Source organism: Schistocerca serialis, chromosome 4 (genome assembly GCF_023864345.2).
Source record: "Schistocerca serialis cubense isolate TAMUIC-IGC-003099 chromosome 4, iqSchSeri2.2, whole genome shotgun sequence".
NCBI classification, from domain to species: domain Eukaryota; kingdom Metazoa; phylum Arthropoda; class Insecta; order Orthoptera; family Acrididae; genus Schistocerca; species Schistocerca serialis.
The window spans coordinates 756,880,726-756,893,471 of record NC_064641.1 but is presented as its reverse complement, the minus strand read 5'-3'; the positions used below and the strand labels follow the sequence as shown (position 1 = coordinate 756,893,471).

The following is a 12,746-nucleotide window of genomic DNA, read 5'->3' as shown; positions in this document are numbered from 1 at the left end:
GTAGAATGTCAGTGTTGTTTGTCGCAGGATTCTATCTCAACTCGTTTATGAGATATCGTGTTTTGAAAGGTTTCAACACAAAGACTGGTTTGGGGAATTCAACCTGCGTAGTTGCTTGATATGATGTAATGTCTGCTTACAGTGTGTTTGTGTGTTCATTATGTGCATTGCGAATTGCTAGTCGGTTAGTGTGTTACAGCCCAAGCAGAAGATCATGAGTGGACGATGGGATTTTCCCAATGCAGAAAAAGCCGATATGCTCACTGCGTATGGAGAGAGTAGGAAGAATGCAGTTCGTTCTTGTACAGTGTATGCGGCAAGATGTCCGAATGGACGTCAACAGCCTCGGCAATTATTTATCAACCTCTTCAATCAGTTTCGTGAAAGTAGTAGAGTAACAACTAGACAACTTAACACAAGGAAACAAGTGACGACAGAAGAGAGGGAAATAATGTTCTTGCTGCTCTTGCAGGTGAACTGCACGTTAACTCCCGTGCACTAGTGATGGGAACAACCGAATAAAAACATTCGGTTCATTCGGTCGTTAGAGAACAGTCGACCCGTTCGGTTGCAGTTACGTATATCGGTTGAATGATTCATCCATTCTTTTGAGTCAAACTAGTCTGTGGGAGCAATTGAAAGAAAATCTTTTCGGTTGGTTGCACTAGTCATTCAGTCTTTTGAATGAAGTTAGTATGCGCGAGCAACCGAATGGAAACAATCTTGTCAGTCGGTTGTAGTATTACCTGTCGGTTGGATTCTTATACATTTATTTTTTTCGAGTGAAAGCACTCAGTGGAAGCAATAGAATGAAAAGATTCTACATCTACATCTACATCTACATCTACATCCATACTCCGCAAGCCACCTGACGGTGTGTGGCGCAGGGCACCTTGAGTACCTCTATCGGTTCTCCCTTCTATTCTAGTCTCGTATTGTTCGTGGAAAGAAGGATTGTCGGTATGCCTCTGTGGGGGCTCTAATCTCTCTGATTTTATCCTCATGGTCACTTCACGAGGTATATGTAGGAGGGAGCAATATACTGTGACTCCTCGGTGAAGGTATGTTCTCGAAACTTCGACAAAAGCCCGTACCGAGCTACTGAGCGTCTCTCCTGCAGAGTCTTCCACTGGAATTGATCTATCATCTCCGTAACGCTTTTGCGATTGCTAAATGATCCTGTAACGAAGCGCGCTGCTCTCCGTTGGATCTTCTCTATCTCTTCTATCAACCCTATCTGGTATGGATCCCACACTGCTGAGCAGTATTCAAGCAGTGGGCAAACAAGCGTACTGTAACCTACTTCCTTTGTTTTCGGATTGCATTTCCTTAGGATTCTTCCAATGAATCCCAGTCTGGCATCTGCTTTACCGACGATCAACTTTACATGATCATTCCATTTTAAATCACTCCTAATGCGTACTCCCAGATAATTTATGGAATTAACTGCTTCCAGTTGCTGACCTGCTATATTGTAGCTAAATGATAAGGGATCTTTCTTTCTATGTATTCGCAGCACATTACACTTGTCTACATTGAGATTCAATTGCCATTCCCTGCACCATGCATCAATTTGCTGCAGATCCTCCTGCATTTCAGAACTATTTTCCATTGTTACAACCTCTCGATATACCACAGCATCATCCGCAAAAAGCCTCAGTGAACTTCCGATGTCATCCACAAGGTGAATAGACACCGTGGTAGCTTTGCATATTGACTGAATTATTCATTCTTTGTTTCGAAGTGAAAACAATGAGTAGTTTTTCTGTCGGTTGAACCATGTACTCATTCTTTTAACTGAAACCGCTCTTAAGGTTTTAGCTGACCGACTGTCCATTCATTCTTCTGAGTAGAACCAGCCTGCAATACTTTAATTAGCTGAACTAAAGCAGTTCTACATTAGACGGACAGTGGGTGGTCCTAAGTGAAGACGTATCTCAGGGGTCCGCCAAAGTTAACACAAGCAGTATACATATTCATTAAAATATGAACTGAATAGAGTAATTATTTTCATCATTTAAAACGGATTCATATACTATCGTGGATAAAACTGTTCCAGCTGCCATTACTGCTGAGAGGTGGCAGAAGCCCCCTCTTATATTTCTATCTTACTCTGAGTAATTCGATTTTCCTCTCTAATTGCATGCGGTGAAAAGTTGCTATTCCTTCACACGTGGACTTCCCACCCAGCGTCTCTCGTCACCCGGGTGGTCCGGTAACAGGTGGGCTCTACTGATCTTGAAAGGGTTAAGCCGACGGGTGCAAGGGAGTCGAGTGAATGCTTTCCAGACGCCAACATTGTCATAAGAGCAGGGGCCTGAAGGAGCCGCTGGGCTAGAGATTCTGTTACTTCGCAGAAACTTAGCAGAAACACTTACTGGTGTGCTACCAGCGAGGCGTGGGAATGACTTGTGTCCCCAGGTAGTCTTGGCGGGCAAATTACCGCGTTTTCTGCAAAATCGTAACTGTGATTGGCTTGCTCAGGGCATAGCTCCATGACGTAGCAAAATCGGCGCAGAAATTGGCTCCAAGAATCTCCATTGATAGAATGGTAGTGCTTCGGCAATCGAGTGGAATTTTCTGCCGGTTTTCGGCGGGGGGCGGGAATGTTCTGTGTTCGGTTTGTACAGGTGCTCTGGTGGGAGTCCGTTCTCGCCTTTCGGTCGGAGTAGGTTACAAGACTGAGCTCTCGCTGCTCTGGGCAGCCTGCCTTCCGTTGGCTGTCTAATATACTTTTATTTAATTGTTACTGCTTGACGAAGTTGCTGAAGTTTCGACTTCAACGTAACTTTCCGAGTACAGTTGGCAATTGAGCGTTCTGCGTACAAGCGGCCTATGTTGTCTGTCTTGAGCAGTTTTGGCTAAAGTTGACTGTATCGGAGTTACTGTATGACTTCGCTTGTTAAAATCAATCACTGTACTGTCAGTGATTGTGTGGCGAGCCTTTTCGTCTCCCTCAGAGGCGCATTTGTACTGATAGGAAGTCTTTAGTCTGGAACAACCAGATCAGAATAATTTGTTTCGGGCTATACTCGCGACATTATCATCACCACGACGGGACGTCGAAGCAACCAGCCATCGCTTCCGGTACGCCAGATCGTGTTCTTGCAGTTAAGAAGACAGCTTGGTAATGTATGTCCGCAGCACTGGCAGCTTAGGGAATTTTGCTAGGTGATAATCAGAGCTCAGCAGAGCGCGCCTGTTCGTCTTTTCTAACATTGTTCTGTCTTGGGTGTTCATTGTCTGAGTTCTCACTACTGTAGCAGCAATTAATGTTAGATTGGCTGTGTGTTTCTCTTAAGATTTGAGTTGCAAGGAATTGGCTCCACATACCACTTCGTCATAAATATCACAATCTAGTTTATGGACAACTTTACCTTCACAGTATTTATTTGAGTATCCAATATGATGTATTGTAAATGTTTCATGTGTTTTGTTTATTATTTTGAGTTTAGTCATAATAAATCAAATTGTTATTTTGGACAGAACTTTCATTCTGTTAATCGGTAGAGCAAACCTTTCATTTCTCACTACGTTACTGAAACTTTCCTTTATTTAATTAATGTCTATAAAATTAAATTATTGCAGGTGCCGAACTCTTCCACTCCACTTGCAGGGTCGATTACAGTCAGTTCGCGTTTCTTCTTAATCCATGTGCAACAGCAAAAGTAGGAGTTAGAAAAGGGGGGGGGGGCTTAGAGCATCATTTCCATATAAAGATTCGAGAAGAATTTAGTGTTAAATACACTGCTAGCCCCGGCACCTCGCACTGCGTAACTAATTAACCTGACGTATCACTGAGGTGGACCTGCCATCACTCAAATCGTCGGCCCGGGATAAAAACTTCTAAAACCCCAGATATGTGACTCAAATCGGATTATTTTCCTCTGACGCGAACAGTCTGTAGACGGTAAGTTGGCCGAAGGCCACGATCTTCTGTGGGGAGCGAGGACATGAGCGAAGCAGTTTCCTCACTTGCGTTTCAGTGCTAATAATGCGTGCGGTCGCGCGCCTCCTACCGATCAGCAGATATAAATTACGTACGAGAGCAATAAGGATTTGTGAAAGCGCATTATAGAGACGTTCACATTCAGACGTAGCCCTAATTTGCAGTAAGGAAAATGAACGTAAATGAAATCAGTTCTATACAGCTCAGTGAGCAGGAGGCAAATGACATTTAAGACATTCAGTTATCTGGCAGGCGAACGGCGTCGCGGTGTATGCGATCGTCCATTGTCGGCGCCTTCTCATTGTCTCAATAAAGAAGTAAGGAAAATACAGGATGCTCCAAAATTGTCTTTACAACTTTGATCACATGTATTTCAGAAATGGGGATAGAAAAGCGCGGTTTGCAGCACAATGTTCATATGCATCTAAGGTTCTAGTAGCTGCTTAACAGGGTTCAGTGTGTTAAGGTGAGCGTATTTTCTACAGCCGAATTCGGGACACATTAAAAGAAATTGATATTACAAAAAGTCTGAAATGAACCTCATAAATGGAAACAAAAAGTGCATCAATTTATATTTTACTAGTACCTTCTAAGATGAAAGGGCAACGGCCTTGCCGCAGTGGATACACCGGTTCCATCAGATCACCAAAGTTAAGCGCTGTCGGGTGTGGCCGGCACTTGGATGGGTGACCATCTGGGCCACCATGTGCTGTTGCCGTTTTTTGGGGTGCACTCAGCCTCGTGATGCCAATTGAGGAGCTACTCGACCGAATAGCAGCGGCTCCGGTCACAGAAAACCATCGTAACGACCGGGAGAGCGGTGCGCTGACCACACGCCCCTCCTACCCGCATCCTCATCTGAGGATGACACGGCAGTCGGATGGTCGCGATGGGCCACTTGTGGCCTGAAGACGGAGTGCTTTTTTTTCTAAGATGAAGGAGTACGAGCAGGCATACAGTATTTATCAGTGGTGTACATTTTCTTCGGTATGTCTGTATTCTTGAACAGCCTGATGAAAACATTCAACTCAAGTTTCATAATAATTCACTCTAATCGCTAACATTGCTTTCGTAGTTTCTACAACAAACCTGTTTTGTCACTGCTCCATGTCATTTGGAAAATACCCTTTCAGTAGCAGCATACCAATACAGGTGAAATGAACACACAGTTCGGGATAAATAGTTTCATAATTGTTAAAAACAGGTGTTCCGAATTACTTTCGAAAATATTCGGGACAGAGCTAGAAAAAACTTGACTGTCACGAAAAAAATGGGGGACGAGGGACGTATGGTCTGGTCAGCCTACATGCGAGCGTCGTCTGTAGCGCACAGTTTATCGATGTGACATTCCACTTCCATGTCCTTTCTAGGGCGTTTTCATTAAAGTGTGCTATTGCTGCTCTGATGCTAGCTCACAGCTCGTGCAAATCCCGCCCGAAGAAAAAATGTTATGGGAATTGCGCAGGATCTGGGTGTCATATCGGGTCTGTACAAACCATTCCACACACTGTGCCAACTGCTGGAGCGTTGTCAGTCAGAAACTAACATGGGAAAATAAGAGAAAAAAAACAGGTTTAGGTGAGAGTGAACATTATGCCGTAAAGCGCACCTTTCTACGTGTTCCCGTTTCTAACATATACGTGATCAAAGTTGTAAAGACAATTTTGGAACACACTGTGTGCGTATAGGAGAGCGGTTAAGCGTGCTTGCCGCTGAGTTTTTGATAGACTAGAGCTAAGAAATTATCTATAGTTAGGTCGTCATTTAATGGATTTTGACTAAGTATTATTACAATGTATTTCCAATCAATCGAGTTTCCACAGGCACTCTCATGGTTTGTCCCGGGCAGTTTTATAAAAATGGCTCCAGCACGCCTCTGTACGCCCTCAAAACTAGGGCCAACTCGGGAAAATTCGGACTTTTGCAGCCATAGTTGGGGGCGCAAAGGTGAGCTCAATGGTTCCGTAAAGGATATATGAAGAAGAAAGGAGCGTTGCCTCGTTTTAGTGACAGTTTGCATTTAGTTTTATAGGCAATGTGTGATGATGTTCACAAAAGCAAAATCATTTGAGTGAAAGGAAAAATTTTGTACAGAAAAATACGTCATCAGCTACATAAGTACACCCCATGTATTCAGTTTTACAGGTTGTGTCACAGCGATTAAAAATTCACAAGTATAAATTTTCAGGACTATCTGTAAGGCTTAGGTATCTGTATGGGGTTAGGAGAAATTAATATTAATTAGTCCGTTTTAAAACCGTGTTATATGAAAGTTTTTCTATTTAAATAATTATTTTCTGCTTTTTGGTCTTTAGTGCGTGAAATTTTTAGTTCATTTCAAACATTTTGATGAGATTACAATAGGATATGTTGTAAACTTCAGTTTTTTTCTATTTCTCCTCAAAGGAGTCAACCACTATATTGCTTCCTCACAGTCATATCTCGCGAGAAGACCTCCAGTGTAAAAACTAGAGAGATTCGAGTTAACTGGGAAGCTTAGAGACAATCGTTCTTAAGTGCGAAACATTCTGACTGGAAAAAAGAAACAGGGAAATAGCAATTGTAGACCAAGTACCTACTCTCCCCCTCACACACCAGGAAAAGAAGTTAATATCGCATTGTCATCCAGTTCTGAGTTAAGTTGAAAGTTTCAAGTCTCTAGCTTATTTCGAAACTAGTTTAAAATCAATGGCAAAATTTGTACTGAAAAAAAAGACAAGAAACAGACCTTATAAAAATGTGTTAAGAAGTTACTGCTCATTTATGTATACACAAATTTACAGTGCAGCACCAGACATTAAACTTTTAAAAGCAACCAAAACTTTATATTTAATGCCACAAGTTCGAAAATTCGTACTTCAGTAAGTAAATACATACATCATGAATATACTTTATTTTTAGAAATGTACCTTTTATTAATATCTTCTTGAAATTGGAGACACTTTATTTGCCCCTAAAAAGTTGTCAGCCCTAGTCATGTTTCATGTATAGCCGAAAAGTCTGAAAAGTATTTAATTAGAACCTCTCAATATGTTCATGTAACAGGCATGGCCACTGAGACTAGTTTCATTTGGTTGTTTCATTCGACTGAAAAAAATCGACTGAACTAAAAAACATTTGACTGACCAATGGATTGTTAAAACCGTCGATTGGCCCATCACTAGGTGCAATCGTACGAGGAAGTGGCATGGACCAGGCAAATGTCCTACGTCCATCGACATAGGCTTCATCCATATCACGTATATCTCTAACAAGAGCTGCATGGAAACGATTGTGAGAATCGTCTGTGCATGGGCTTTAAGATATGATACTCCAGATGTACCTTGTATCTTGTGTAATTATGAAGCCACATTTACCAATCCAACTTTCTAAGTAATCTACAAGGCCTATTCCATAGGAATCCCAAAAAGCAGTGGCCAGCTGACAAAATAGCTTGGAACATTTCTCTTTGAGAACAGAGGTTTATTTTCCTTAAAAATGAGCATGAACAGTCCCAACCGCAAGAAACTTCTTTTTATGAGGTTTCCGGTTTCGGTCTGATTTAGATCATCTTCAGACCTACCCTCGTAATTTGCCAGGATACGACAGAGCTATTGTTATTGCAGGGAAGTTTACTTTCGGAGCGTCTGAAGTATAGACATGGAGGATTGTACCTGCTGAAAGTCTTTTTGAAAGTCTTTTTGAAATATAGCTGCTGGTGGTGGTTGTTTTATTGAAGCCTTCCTCATTCTAAGGTAGGTCTTTCTTGTCGAAGGCACGCTTTACTCCACGGCTAGATTTGGCAGCGTGTTTTCTCGCGTCCAAAAATCTAGAAACATTTTTTATTTTAGTTTTTGAACCTTCGTATTGATCAACGAAGACTGCGTAACTTCAGTTCCTCTTCTGTAGTCGTCACTTCCTATTTTTCCAGTACTCCTTAATCTTCGCCCCACGTCGTATTTTTCTTTCTTCTGTCATTCTTGTTCCTTATTTCTGTTTCCTTCTACCTTCAGGGGGACATTGATGAAACTGACCAAAAAATGTCAACTTTCGATTTATTTTTTATTTGTTAGTACCACTCACGGACAATAAGTTCGTAAAGTTTCAGTGTTGAAATCCATCCGAAGTGCCTGAAAATTAATTATAAGTGTGACGTGGCCTGCGTGCCACGCCATGCTCAGAGGGATAACAACCCCAACATTCACAAGGAGAGGCTTCCAAATTGTACCCTGGATCTTTGCAAGCCCACTTACAGGTTTCTGGCCGATCCTGCACTTCTCAAAAAGTGTGTTCATGGCAAAATCCAAATGAGTCTCTAAATTCACTCATATGGAAATGATGCCCTAAAAACACATTTACATCTGCTACAGTTGTCAGAATTACAACTTATGGTGCAGTTATTGTATTTAATGATGAGAACTTCGGGAGGATGAAGGTATTAGAAAGAACGGGCTTCAAGATAGGAAGTTTTACTCAAGACATCTTGAGAAAAATAGATTTACAGCGTGTCTCTACAGCTGAAAAGTCAGTTGAAGACATGGTAAAGGAAAGAAGACAGACAACAAGAAACCAGAAGAGAAGCCTTGAAGGGAAAGACGACCCAGAGGACAAATGTGGTGCCTTCTGAAGAAGTGACATAAGGAAAAAAGTTAGGTTGAACTTAAATTGCGTTTCCTGAAAAGTTTGTTTTTTAAAGTTTATGTACCTTTTCCTCGGATTCTATGAATGCTAGAATTATGAAAATTTGTACACACATGTCTGTAAACCTAATAAACATTGTCTCAAGAGTAAATTTTAAAATTATGATTGCAAACTGAGATATGGGGCAAAGTACTTGGAATTTTGCCTGAATTTAAAATTGTACTTGTGGAATTATAATTAAAAAATTATGAAAATTGTCCTATGTGACCCATTCCAAAAACCTCAGAAGCTTACAACATATAAAGAGATGAAACAGAGAAATTTTTGTCGAAGTCTCTTGAATACTTTATGAAAAAAAGGTACACACATTTTTTGAAAATAAAACTTCAAATTTCATTAAAAAAAGTTAAATATATATAATCAAAGGTTTTTACGTGTAAATGTGTTACTTTCATGTCAAGCGTGGTACAAAAGTTCATTGCCATATCTCCAAAACTGTGGATTTGGTGCATTTTTGAAATAGTGTGTGCTTTTCATCAATGTCCCCCACCAAGGCCTTCTAAATTTAACGATTTGTTCTTAAACAGATTTTTTTCTGTTTTTACGATACTTTGATGTTTCTTCCTATTTATTTTCTCATTTCTGTAATCCATGCTGTTGTAGACCTATTCTTCCAGAAATACAGGAATATTTGTTTCGTTAGCCTGTTCTCATTCTTTCGGTAGATGTGTCACATGAAAGTTAATCTTCGTTTTACCGTTGTCTGATATTTTTTCAATATATTTGCTGATCATATCGTTATTTTCCAACCTGCTGTATTTTGTATTGTACCCATAACTTTTCTTATTATCTGTCTTTCAATTGCCTCTGTTCCGTTCATCTTATAATTCATCGTTAAGCATTCACATGCGTATAAACTTTCTGATCTTACCACTGCGATACAGTGTATTGTTTTTGTTCAGGTATGCATTTCTTGTTTTAGATTGTTTCGTTTGTTTTTCAAACCATACATTCTTTCTATTTTACTAACTCTTACATCTGTTGCAAATTTGCCTAGTCCATTCCGCCCTATAGTTTTCCTGATCTATTTAAATTTAGTAACTCTCTCTGTTTTATCCATTTGTGTTCATGTATTTTTATGCATTTTTTATATTTGTCATGAATTTTGTTTTCAGCTGAAATTTTGAGACCACTCCCATTCCCTGTTTTTTTTCCACTTGATTTATGTGAGCAACAGCTTCCGTCAGATTTTCCTAAAACACTGCAAAATCGTCGACAAAAGCCTTAATTCCATTTGTCTTGCTTCCCAAAATTACTATTACTATTGAAATCCTTATTTTTTTATCTTCGTATTGACCTACTAGGATCATATACAACTATGTCTATTGGCGTTATTTTTTAGCTGGAATCAAGGCTTGAAAGCAGATTGCGCTGAATGGCGCTGCTAACTGGCGTCATAAAACCGAGAAGGGTGGCGTAATCTGAAGGGAGCGCGTGGCGCGTCGCTCCGGTGTGAGCGTGTGGCGGGTCGCCCGGGACCAGAGGCTGCGGCGGCCAGATAGCGCTGCCCCCACCCCCTCCATAGCCGCTCTGCACACGGCCCGCTGACAGCAGGTAAAGAGCAATCGCAAGATGGCCGCCGCGGCGTGGCGAGCGATTGCGCAGAGCCGCAACCCCGCGCGGCGCAGCTTCGATCTCTCGCGACCCCCGGATCGCGCCCTGTCGCGCCTCCCATTCACCCCTTCTTTGACCGACACTCATCACTTCCGAGCCGCCCGGTCGATAGTCAAAAGCGCGCGTCGCCGTGTTCGCGCCCCTAATTACTCGTGTCCGAACCTCAACCAAAAGCTAAATCCACCTTTAGAATTTTTCGGCATTTATCTGTTCACTTTTTTCGTCGTCAATCACGAGAGATATCCCTATCAACATAATTAATGCCGTTTATCTTACGGAATCGAATAATAAGTGAATCTCGTATTTTTAAAAGGGCTGAAGTCAGGCAAATTAGTGAGAAATTGAGAAATACTATTTAATTTGTGTAACAACTTTATATGCACTTGTTTACTCATATTCTGCCACATGAAGCAGATGTGGTTACACGACAAGACATTAAATTTCTAGTGTTGCATTTTGGTTATCTAATTAATCATTAAAAGTTGGAAACTGATGCCTTTGAGAAAGACACACATAAAATGTACTGAAAACTCTCACTCCTTTTTGTTCTCATGAACATTGTCTTGATTGCATATAATATAGATTGCATGCGCTATACATACGCGCCGTTCTACGTTTCACAATACTAATGCATCGTTCTACAGCAATAGTCAGTGTTTGACAGTCCATCGATTCGTCGTCTTGGCCGTCGTTAATTGGTAGTTTCTTCGTAGGAAGTTTAGTTCTCGTCAACCTGATAACGCTGGAATTTTTCCAAGTCCTTGATTATACTAGACTTAATGGGAACCTTTTCTGATGGAAAGCTAGTTTTTCTCGCGCAACGAATGTATCACGTTGCAGGCCCAGACGAAAAATGTGCGGTAACTAATCGAATAATTGATCGTTTTAGCTGTAATGAAACCCGTTCTTGTGTTATCAAAAACAAGATGTACGAAGAGTGCCAACAGAGATTGTCACATTCTCTTGCCTTTCTGTACTTTGGGTTTCTTCAGAAATTATAGTCCGCCTGTAGTATGCAGACTTGCAGGTCAAGTATTCCAGTTGCAGCAGTCTCTCTAACGAGAAATTTACCTGGTTTCGAACTCTTAAGAATCGTGTCTGTGACGTCATGGACAAACAATTTGTCCTGTGTCCTTAGTTTCCGTTTATAATCCCGAAATCCCTATTGTAGGGTGAAAAGCTGTGTCCTCTCACTGGAAATTCAAGTCAGTGACTTAATTTTATTTTATTTTATTTCACAGCAGATGAGTCGTGCATTGTTTTAGGCGTCTTTTGCTGGCCTTTACATCTTCTGCGTTTTCTGCGTGAAGGTATAAAAAGTGGAGCTGTCATGACATCACAAACTTAAGTTTGTGACGTCCACCATTACAGTTGCTCCAGATTTTGGTGGAAATTTTTTTTATAAAAAATGTCAGCTTGCGTCATTCACGAATGTACTAACTTTTCCGATTGGAAAGTGTAAAGGGATCACGTTTCATTCGTAAGTGGATTCGTTCAAGCGACGTTTTATATTATAACATGTATTTCGGTTGTGCTGCGTACTTTTACCAAAGTGGTTTTATGTGTGTCATTTAACTTTAGATTTCTCGTCAGTCCAACTCGAAAAGCTCTCTGGGTAAACACCGTGAGAAGGAGGGATTGTAACCAGCCCACACATAGCAAAAATGTTCTCGCCATTAACGGGGAGGAGGACATAGACCGAATATCTTGTTTCATCAGTTCGTAGTAAGGAAAATGCTGTATTATGTTAGCAACCTTTCCGTATCACATACTTCTCTTCTTGATTATTCGGAGCATGTAACAAAAGGAATGTTACATTAGCGAGATGAAATTCGTTGCATTAGCGGATCAAATACGCATTTAAGGCAAGGAAAACGTCCTAAAATGTCTTCCAGATGGTGTGTTTTCACGAAAGCACTAACATTTTCTATGTAAGACAACTGCTGCGTCAAATAATCGTAAACGGTAGTGTGCTAATATTTTTGGTCATGTAACAGGCAAGGTACGGAGTAAGTCTGTAGCTCCATCTGCACTTTTTACACCTCCTTGGTTTTTTGTGGGACCATTGGCTCTTCTGAAAGCGCCGGCCTCGGTGGCCGAGCGGTTCTAGGCGCTTCAGTCCGGAACCGCGTGACTGCTACGGTCGCAGGTTCGAATCCTGCCTCGGGCATGGATGTGTGTGATGTACTTCGGTTGGTTAGGTTTAAGTAGGTCTAAGTTCTAAGGGACTGATAACCTCAGCAGTTACGTCCCCTAGTGCTCAGAGCCATTTGAACCATTCTTCTGAAAGCCACAACGGACTCAGAATTCTTGGGGAAACCTTTTCACACTGTCGTATTTCATTTCGTGACAATTCGTGAATCTGTAAAAGAGCACTGGAAAATTACATTTCTAAGTATTTGCGGTGGCCTTTGCTGTTGGTTTTAAGGAAGCCTATGCTCTGTCGATCAGGAAATAATATTCGACATCTAATAGAATTTGGAGTTAACCCCAAAACAGTAGA

The 12,746-nt window shown here is 41.1% G+C and overlaps 1 pseudogene; it reads left to right on the top strand.

Moving 5' to 3' along the window:
- Window positions 1-4,550: 4,550 nt before the first annotated feature.
- Window positions 4,551-4,667, top strand: LOC126476240 (5S ribosomal RNA; annotated as a pseudogene).
- The last annotated feature ends 8,079 nt before the right edge of the window (window positions 4,668-12,746 follow it).